The sequence below is a fragment of the Branchiostoma lanceolatum genome, chromosome 10 (assembly GCF_035083965.1).
Source record: "Branchiostoma lanceolatum isolate klBraLanc5 chromosome 10, klBraLanc5.hap2, whole genome shotgun sequence".
Classification (NCBI taxonomy): Eukaryota; Metazoa; Chordata; class Leptocardii; order Amphioxiformes; family Branchiostomatidae; genus Branchiostoma; species Branchiostoma lanceolatum.
The window spans coordinates 7,770,716-7,781,534 of NC_089731.1; positions in this window are offsets into that span (position 1 = coordinate 7,770,716).

A 10,819-nucleotide genomic window follows, 5' to 3' on the forward strand; every position below is an offset into this window, starting at 1 on the left:
ATTTAACTGCTGTGACAAAAAGGGCACACATGCATGATTGCGCAATGTCGAGGACGGTACACAGCTGCAAGTGTACCTTTGTTACCTCATGGCGTGGGCACGCGCAGGACACACGTCTGACACTAGCTTATCAGAAAAGTGTCACATCATGTCACTTCGCACCCAGGCGACTGGAGTTTGTCTTTTATTCACACGTATTTGTTCAAGCAGCTGGACACGTGGCCGATTTGTTCTCAGTCTAAGTTTTATTTCTAAATATTACGGGTACCGGGTGGGGAGGGGGGGTGGGGGGGGGGGAGTTGATGTACAGAAAAGTCTATGTGTACGGGTACACGGTCGCCGACCAAACTAAATGCAAAAAAGTATATAGTCTCATCCCATTCTGCACATCAGTCTTTTGTAGAGGAACGTTCCTTGAATTGTTGTAATGTTACGTAATACAATTAACCAAGGATTGAATTAACCAAGGAGATTTTTTTCTCATCGTATACCATGGTTGTACAAACTGCTAGAACTTCATGGAAGTTTAGATCAATTTCAAGTTTCGATTTGATTCTATGCCAACGAATGCCGTGTTATTCATATCAAGGACATTATATATATTAATGTCGTTGCTTACTAGTATATCCTAAAATTTCCCGCTTTTCTCCAAGATATGGTGTCCTTTCCTCAATGTTGTTTTGCATTAGTGACAGTGACGTTACACAGCGTAAAGCATGGTTCTGTAACCGCCGACATGTCAAATAATGACGTAATTCTTTCTGGATTCGAGGCTTTCACAGGATACCGACTGCAAATATTCCCACCATTTGATGCCCCCCAAAGGACTAAGACGAGAAAACCCTATATTGTCTAAGCTGAAGAATTTTCTGCGCGAAATAATTTTCCCACTGTTGTGTCTTCCCAGGGGTTTCAGTTAACCATTGTCTTACAAAGCGACCTGTTGCCGCTCTTTGTGTCCCAAATCTGAGCCGCCTTGTTTCCCACGCGCGCGGGACTTTTACATGCAAAGTCGGGCGACCAACGCAGGGGCCGGGCACGGTGTACATAATGCGGCCATTATTCTAACGACGCCGTCATCTTTAGCCCCCAGTGATTGACCAAACTGTCAGATAATGAACAAGACAACCAAATTAAGAACTGAAATTGCCACAATTACACCGAAGCTATGGTCAGCCATGACAACTAATTACTTAGGAGTGCCATGGCTTGAAACTTTATGCATCATTGGGGCCTCCTAGATTTAACCAAGGACATGCTAAGAACAGTTTTACATAAACGACTTTTTAGCGGGCGCAGTCTGAGTCAAATGTTTAATGGTGATTGTTGACCCCTCCCTAAAGCTCGTCTGTGGCCCAGAAGGTGTGAAGTTCTCCCCCTAGTGTTTACTTTACAACCGCGTGTGGATTGTGTGTACTACCAGAGGCACGCGTCGCGTTTCCTCGTTAATGAACCAGGATTAACACATTTTATGACAGGTTTCAAGTAATCAATTCAAGTCTTGCTGCGTAAGTAGAGATAACCTCCTTGGAGAGAGAGCCTGAGGGAGAGAGAGAGAGTTCCATCTATAGGGAAATTCATAAGGTATTTTATGACAATCAATACACAAGTAAATACTGTAGAGGACAGGGAATTTCATAAGGTATTTTATAACAATCAACATATACAAGTACATACTTCGATTACAAGGTATATGCGTATAAACATCAAATGTTTTTCTCCGTCGATTCTTTCTGTAAAATGTTACACTACAGTACATCTTTATTTGTAGATAAGAACTTCTCGAATATGCGTACCGGGTCGGTTTTATTTCAGTTTTCAATGTCAACGTGTAATATTTTGCTGGTGGAATGCTAATTCTCTAATTCTGGCGCTAGTTGAAAAACACGCGATGGTCGAACGGGATCCGCGGTCGACGTAAACAAGGGTGATCCGCAGGCTATGTTGTGTTGGAATGCTGATTATCTGTTTGCTCACACTGGTTAATAGACCAAACAAATTTGTGATGGTGTCTATTGACATTACGAGGTAAACCTACATTGTGGCTTATAGAAACCTAGAGATTCGGCCTTGTGTACTTCAAAGCAATTGTCACCTATTAATCGCCAATCTTATACACCGAAACGTTCTGCTATTACGATCGTGGAATATTTTTCCCCGGAAAAATAACTTATTAATGACTGTGTTATTTTAGTTATAACTTAACCCGTGCTAGCTGTAATTTCAATGGTTACTGAACGCATTGGAGGCGTTGTCAAAACTTTTGTAATCGAATGCGTTCAAATTGTCTTACAATCATTCATTCAAGACCTTGAGTGAAAACTAAACAAACGTAACGCCAAAGATAACAAGTGATAACATCCGATTGCAATCCTATTTTGTACGTAATTAGCAACTCCGACCATATTAGTCTTTGGAGATACACAAGAGGTAATAGTAATACACAGGCTGTTTTCAAGACTATTGCCCCCTTGTGGACATTTTATCTTTTCTTGTCGTTTATTTTTAGCTCTTGTATTGCATGGCTGGGCGTAATATCGAAACAAATAACTTAATGTCATATAATTCATTTCTCAATTGCCATCAAATTGATCGGACCATGTCTGAAATAGTACTGTCCAACATGTTGCGGAACGTCAGCAGTTGAATACAAGCAGCCATAAACACAGTTGTCTAGACCTTCTGGGCAAGATGACCATGGCAGATCATAGTTGCAAAATCGCCTGTGATTGGCTAGCAACTGTCCTGGGACGGTAAACTGATATTCGTGCACCAATCAAAGCAGTAGTTACAAAGCATTTGAACAAGCCATATCCTTGTATGCATATGCAGCCCAGTTGAAAAAGCTCATGGGATCTAATGGCGGGAAGTCGAATACAGTGCTAGTTGTGCCCCCCTCCCCACACGTACTAGACTACTTTTTAGAGCAATCAAATATAAAGATCGCTACCATTCATTGTACATTCTTGCTGACCCTGTCGGGCTGAGTACTGGCATGCAGATATAAAAGTCACAATAAAATACATATAATGGCACTGCAGGACTTCTAATACTAATCTAAAACATTGGTTCTAAAAGTACTATTTTACAAAGGTTCACTCCCTTCTCGTCTCTTTGTGATGTTAGAAATATAGGTTGAGATGGGTTAGTTTGATAACGTGTGCTCAAGACGCATAAGAAAAATAATGAAGTTCAATCAATTTTATGCTTTCTATTCGAACACAACAAATATGTGGAATGTTTTTTCTCTCCTTCGGTCATAGAAACCTTCCTATTATGCAGGTGTGCGCTACAGACAAACCCTTAGCTCTCATCAGGTGGCAACAACCAGCGGAAGTCGGCCTATCAAGCTTTTAACAATCTTCAAGGAAAACCTACTCAAGCTCGCTACGAACAATGGAAGACAAGACATCTCCTTACATTGCCTGTTACGCACACTTAAGCCAACAAAAAGAGCAGCTCACGGAAAATACAAGATTTATCGCTACTGGTTGAGTAATTACCCAGCCATTTTTCCACATGACGGCGCGATGTGGGACTCAAAACAAGGTACATTGTCGGTGGGAAAGTGTGTGAATTTTGCTAAGATTATCTCTGTGTGACGTCTGCAGCTATTTTCATCCAGGTGAGAGACTTTAATGAGAAGCGAGGTGAGTTTCTAATCCTTCTTTTTAAAAACAATGGCGGCTGTTTCTGGCGCCCCGCTGGCTGGAACTACGCATGTCTGAAGTAATTTTGATGAAATGAGTCGATCATTCGGAAACTACATGCATACGTGATGCTCAGGTAGGTTTTTCCCTAGAGCCACAAAAAACGTAAAGTGGTCGAACCTCATAATGGGGACGAAGCATGAAGCTAGTAGTGCAATGCAGCATCGCGTATTTAGTCAAGCACACCGGGTCTCCCCTACTCTTCTCGACAAGTGTGTTGTGTTCTTGTACGTGCAGATGTTTGACGTTTGATGCTTACGCCTAAGTAAAGTTCCCTCATACACGGAGCCGCCGGCTTTATGTCACCATCCGAAATGACGAATGCAATCCCTTACAACATGTCCAAGCTGGGGCCGACCCTAGAGCTAACCTCTACCAGGCTACAGGTCGCTGGAAAAATTATTTCAGATTGAAATTGGCCAGATAGACGGATAACATGCCAGATAATCCGCCAAAGAAGTTACAGTTTGCGACCTATAGGCCAATTTCCACTATTTTTCCAGCGACCTAAGAGTTACTTTGTGATTTCCACAAAGAGGTTATAATATTTTATGTGCATGCGCATGCTGTCGCAGCGTTCGATGTTTTCAGTTATTCAGTGCAAAATAGCCTTATTGAGTCACCGTGGAGTTCATCCCTGACAGAGGGAAGGAGCATTGAAAAATTGATAAATGTTCTGTTTCACATTCTCGGAGTGTGCAATGTTAGAACTGGGGAGGGGGGCTGTTCTGGACAGTAATGCTATGGGGCGTTACATCCTTTCCCTCGCTATAGTCCATATAGAAACTTTCTTACTGTTCACTTTAACGTGGTCTATGAAAAGGCATTCAAAGTACATGGCGAATGGGAGGGAGTTGGTTGAGGAAAGTCGGAAATGTTAATTGGATGGCAAAGGGAACAAAGCCCTAGAAAGCGTGCAGAATGAGAATGGACAGCCATGTCGGACTCTGTAGTGAGGAACATTTGTGAGTCCGACCCACTGGAAGCTACACAAAGGAGGGTCAGGTGCACATAATGTGGGGCGTTCATAACTTCTTCACAATAGGGAAGGGTAGAATCAAAGCACCAACAACACAGACTTGATTAGAAACCACTACACAAAGGGCAGGGAACCACAGAGCTGGGTTAGTCTGAGGGCAGAAGGTGCTGTGTTTGGAAGCAGAGGTCAAATATTTCACAAAGGAGTTTACTTAACCTCAGATTCCATTGGACTGGAGACCTGACTGTGGAGCGTGAGTTCTGGGGTTTGGCCACGCGAACTGTTGGAGAGCGGACAAAACGGCGGCACGGGGACACGACCAACGTTTCAAGCTACTTCATGGACCGGCCAATGAGTCCACCAATCTAAATCCAAATCATTGATATGATATTCAGGTGACGGGTGGTTTTCATGGCCTTGATAACAACAATAAATTAATTTTAAAGAATAAGATCTCCAACAATTTTAGAAGACATAATGTCTCCGCTTCTGGCCGCTTGATTGTGTAAAGCCCCTGTCACACATAGACAACCGTGGCCTCCCGCCCTTAAATTCTTAACAGGCCACATGGACCATGCATATGAGTTAGTCCGTGAACAAGGTCATTTGTGGTCGGCTTAGTAGTCTACTCCAGCCTATTATTAATTTTGAAAAATCAAAGTCGGGAGAGTCATACCCTATTTGAATGTGCACTCTAGTTCCAGGGGCGAACTGGAACTGGAACTAGAATATGATAGATTTCAGGCTAGTCCTGTATTGTGCTGACTTTGGTTGGGGGTGGTCGGGAGCAAAGTCGTGGGAATGTCCTGAATGTGTGACCGGGGCTTGACCGACCTTCTCAGACCCGTTTTCCCACCAAACTCAGCTAATCATTTAGATTGCCTGAATACCTTACTTCCAACCTGATTACAAAAGGTTCGAAAAATGGATAGATTCTTAAAACCGTGTTTTTCTTATTCCACCGTCAGAACGTTTTCAATTTACGGCTTCCTTTTTAGACTGACATTACACATGGAAGCATATCCACTTGAGCTTACACATTAAGGTCAGCGTAAAGACAAAGTACTTCATGCATAAGAATCTTATCAAGAGTACGGCACCCGTCTTTGAAACGACTTAGTCTGGCAAATCATGTAGTAATTCAACAATGTTTCTTTGAACAACATCAATAGATTTCTTCACACCTAAAGAGTCAACGTGATTTTCGATTTGCCGGTACGCTTAACTTTTCATTAGTTTTCCCCCAACACAAGATTACGAGAGAATTTTCTATCCAGAGTATTATCCTCCAGGACTTTTATTAGTTTACTTTCACATAAGAAGCTGATCAAAGAAATACTTGAGTGTGTATCTAAAAAAAATGTAGGCCCTTTGATGGTGATGGTTTGTTGATTGTTTGCAAATCTTGAATCAACTTTTCGTTCTGTGAATTAGTGCAGTGGAAAGTATAGAAAACAAGGCTGATACCGGAAACATGGTGTTGATAAACATATACTAGTAAATACACACGCCCGGTAGGGTGGGGAGGGTGGCGTCACACAAGGTGATGCCTGCCAAATATTTGGACGTGCATTTCAACTTATTTATGGGACTAGATTCTTAAGATCTATATCATAACATATGGCAAACGTTTCAAATCATTATTTATCTTCGTATACAGTTACTTTACAAATGAACAAACAAATTTTACGGCCATGACTGTACGTTATGTCCTCTAGCGGACACTGCAGAAACTGCAGGTACGTATGCCGGATTGTTTTTGGAGCCCCAGAATTTGAACGCTAAAGTGCATATTTCCATTGAATGCAAGAAAAATGGTAAACGTTAGGGGACTGTTTCGTGTGTTTTTTTGTGTGTGTGTTTATCTACTTTTCGTTCCCCTTTATTTTAGGCCTTAAAAACCTCTATCGTTTTGATAGCGAAGAAAATGAGTTGACGAACAAGCAGTCATTGAGTGTCAAGGCGACATCTGCTTACGGCTTATTCCTATTTCTTTGCCCAGACGCCCACGCCTGATCTCTTGTCATCGTAAGAACCCAGGGCTTTCAGGCTAATTCCTGTCGTCCCGTTGGTCTGTTACCGAGTCTATTAATGAATTACAAACAAAACCTGTTGGAGGCACTCTAGCGCATCACACAAGGCGACCGCCATTCACAATGACAATATTGTGTGTCTTAATCACGAGCTGACAGCTGTTAATCAGAGAAAAAAGGCTTTCAACAACAGCCATTAAAAATCTGGTCCCGGTGGTTTTATAGTCATTACTGATGCATTAGGTCTCCTTATGACCCGTAAATGGTCTCTTGATGAGGAAAATTCCTCTGTTTATGAAGTACACAACGCAATGAAGACATATCGGTTGGAAATCATCAAAGCTTAGAGGACTAAAGAGAATATTACGTTGAGCACTTCAAGTAGTAACTGAACGTTTATGTAATTTAACTATTAATTTCACCAATGGCTTAAAACTTCTAGTAGTACTTCGGTGGATGTAAATGTATATTAGACAGCACAATTATTTCAGAAAATGCACATCTAGTATCATCATACGATACTACTCGACAGATCATGTTATACAGGTCGAGCGGAAAATTGTAAGCTTTATTCAAAACAATTCTACACCTTAGATCGTAGCATTTTGTGCTGTCGTTGCTTTTTCAGGGGGGGTATAATGAAGATTTGAAAAAAATGCTCAGTATGCTTGATTCCTAATGAGGTGTTATCGGAAGACATCAGCAGCGTAAAGGATGTGCATCTAGCAATGTGTTGTCATCACTTAACGGTTGCATCTTGTTTTATGCTGATACTAAACCCAGTAAAACGCCTGTATGTGTTTGACCAAGGCACCCTTTCCACAGGATAAATCCGTTGGGTGACCAGAATTAGATTTGTATGACTATGACTTTATAATTGGAATTTGATCCGCCATGTAAAAGTAGTTGTTAAGTATGATATGAAAGACAACAAAATACACAAAACTTACAAAATACATCCGTAAAGGCGAGTTTTACTACAAAGGCGAGTTTTACTCGCTAAACGGTCGCCGCCCCAGTGTAGCCTCTACCAGGCTCCGCGGATCGTTGGGAAAATATTTTGCCAAATAGTACGCCAAAGTAGTCGGTCGGCCAATAGGGCTCAATAGGCGAATAAACTAGCATACTATTCACTCTATTTTGCCAATTTCTACTATTTTTCCAGCGGTCCGCGGATCCTGGTAGAGACTAGTCCCAATGGAAAAGGGGGTATAAAATCCAGTGGTACATTGAGTAGGCGGTTTGTCATAGACACAGGCGGCTATCTATACGAAATAGTCACGAATTTGGCTCCTATATAGCTAGCATCTGATTTGGGATTAAATCTGACCGTCTCATACTCGTACATGACGAGCAGGCAGATGGGTTAATCAACCCGACATACACACCAAAGGTGTCATTACAGCTACGGCCTCCCACAAAGCCTTAATGAGAACTAATTACACAAAGAAAAGGTGTGAAAAATCCGTTTTCTGGGTCCTCGACTTTGCATGATCAAAACTGGTGATATACATAACACAATCATTTCGCTACTTCGACACGTACTGAAGTGGATTATGTCAAAGAATCCAGCAAACTGCAATATGTGTTTGGCATTTAGATAGCAGTTTATAAACCATAACAGACGGAGAAAAACAGCTAAACGCATATTGGCTTGAAATGCGATAATGTTTAATATCTACAAGGCATGTTAAGTTTTACATAGTTTCCCCCGATATCTTCGTTAGTACACTTTGTGGTATGGCATAATATACGCTTTGCGTGGAAATTTGCCCTTTATTTATAACATCTGTGAGATTGACGATCACACAGAAAATCTTCTGAGACTTTTCCACCCCAAATTTGCATGATACTTTAATAAATACCTGGTAGAAAACGTCATTACACTTCAAAAGCTAAAGGCTCTCAAAAACGTTGCGAAGAAATCTAGAAATGATACCAAACTGAATTGACTGAATGACACAGAAATATTCAGACATACAGTGTATGCATAATATCAACACATTTAAGCAGCTAGTAAACGTATAGGGAAACAAAATAGACCTGCTACATAACTTCATAAGATCACATACACTTGCACAACCATCACGTATTTCCATAGTATCTTTTGCGAGCAGACCACACATAGAGTTAGAACAATCGTACCAAATTGGCAGAAAATTTTCACTTACAACATTGTAGAGACCCCCTCTAAGCTCAAACGAGATCTTCTAATAACCGTAAAATAACAGATGTCACAGCCACTCAAATCTACATCCTCTACGACAGCCCCCCCCCCCCCACCCCCCACCCCCATCCCTCCACGGGGGACACATTATGAACAAAAAAACTTTCTTTGCAATTGCCACATGTGTCTGACCGTGAATCGATGTTTGTGAATCTATGCACCTGGTCCTGCTATGCACATGTTTATGCGCTGCCATACAACCTTGAAATATGATAAGTTTGTACGGCATTCAATGTTATCATAGCGTTTTTTGTAATCATGAACAAAATGACAGGTACAAGGACAAGGTTGTCGTTGCTTCCGATATGTTGTGATATAGAAACCAAAACAGCTTTGATATTGCCTCGATGATTATGATAATGAATGCTGCTTCGATAAAGAAAAGCGCGTGTTCTATAAAAACTGAAAATCAACATTACACCTTACATAATCCATGCAGTAGCCATTTCTATCGAAATAGAAAGACATGAAAAGACGAAGCAGAGTGAGACGAAGGTAATACGCAGAAGACCACACAGACAGGAAGCCTCAAGATGAAACAATAGGAAAAATTGGCAGAAAATTTCCTCTTTCAGCTGTAAAAGCCCCCCTCCAAGGTCAAATGAGATCTTCTAATAGCCGTAAAAACAGATGTCACAGCCACTCAAATCTACATCATCACGAATCAGCCCCCCTCCCCACCCCCACTGGAGGGGGCTGTTCAAAACAAAACAGCTTTTATCCATATGCCAGCATGTTTGTAAACCCCTAATTAACAGCCTGTTTCATAGCATCCACGTTCTAAACTTTTCTTAATTCAAGACATCCAACAATCGATAAAAGAATGGTTCTTTATGGTTTTTACCTATCCTCTATGTAACGTGATGGTTATGAACGATATATTTTGCATTTTGATGCAAGATTTTACCCTTGGTTGTTCACTATTAAAGAGCGCGTCATTTCTTCCCGTATTTTTCTCTTAACAAGCTAACAAATGCAAGTTTTTGAAATTGTTGGAATCATTTGAAAATGCCCCCATATGTAGAAACACCTGTATATGGATGATGATCATAAGAGCAGGGGTGGCCCGGTGTACATGTGCTTGTCTGAAAGCGTGGAGAATCCGTATTCAGTCATCACTATACCTTTGCTCCAGACTTATACGACACAGCACATTACCAATCGAACTTTTTTAATTATCGCTAAGAAATTCTACTAATCCTCCCCCTAAAATCTTCTTGTCCTTCCAACAAAACCCCGTAAATCTTGAATAGTGGCTAAATCAGTTGTAAAGAAGAGATTTTCACGGCCTCTCGATTTTACATCACCAACAGATTACATGCATAACATTAGCGGCACCCCTCCCACCGTTCCACCCAAAGAGGATTGGGCCACAGACATTCACAATCACCCATATGGCGACAAGTTGGCAAAAACCTGCTCGCAACCTGACTATTACTTACTGAAGGACCACAAAACACTCTTTGAATTACGCCAACGTGCTCGAAAAACGAGACCGTCAAAGAATTTACGATATGAGAACATTTTCTGCCCCCCCCCTTTCCCATGTATCTATTCAACCCAAAGAATAACCTTGCAATGACGGACAAGTTGTCTATTTTTTACACCTGAAGCGCACACATGTGTATATTGGAGGCCGCCGGTGAATTAATGTAAGATTCCGATGTCCAGCCTTTTTCTAGATTTTATTCATGCAAGTTTGTGTCATGTCGCAAGGTAGCGCTGTTATGCTAGGGTCACATTTCCAAGCCGGGGCCCGACCGGGCTGTTTGAGAAAACAAAGAATAAAAAATGCATATCAAGAATATACATAGCGTATGGTAAGGAGAAATTTTTAAAACGTTTTGTGTGTTTTGTTGTCTTTTATATA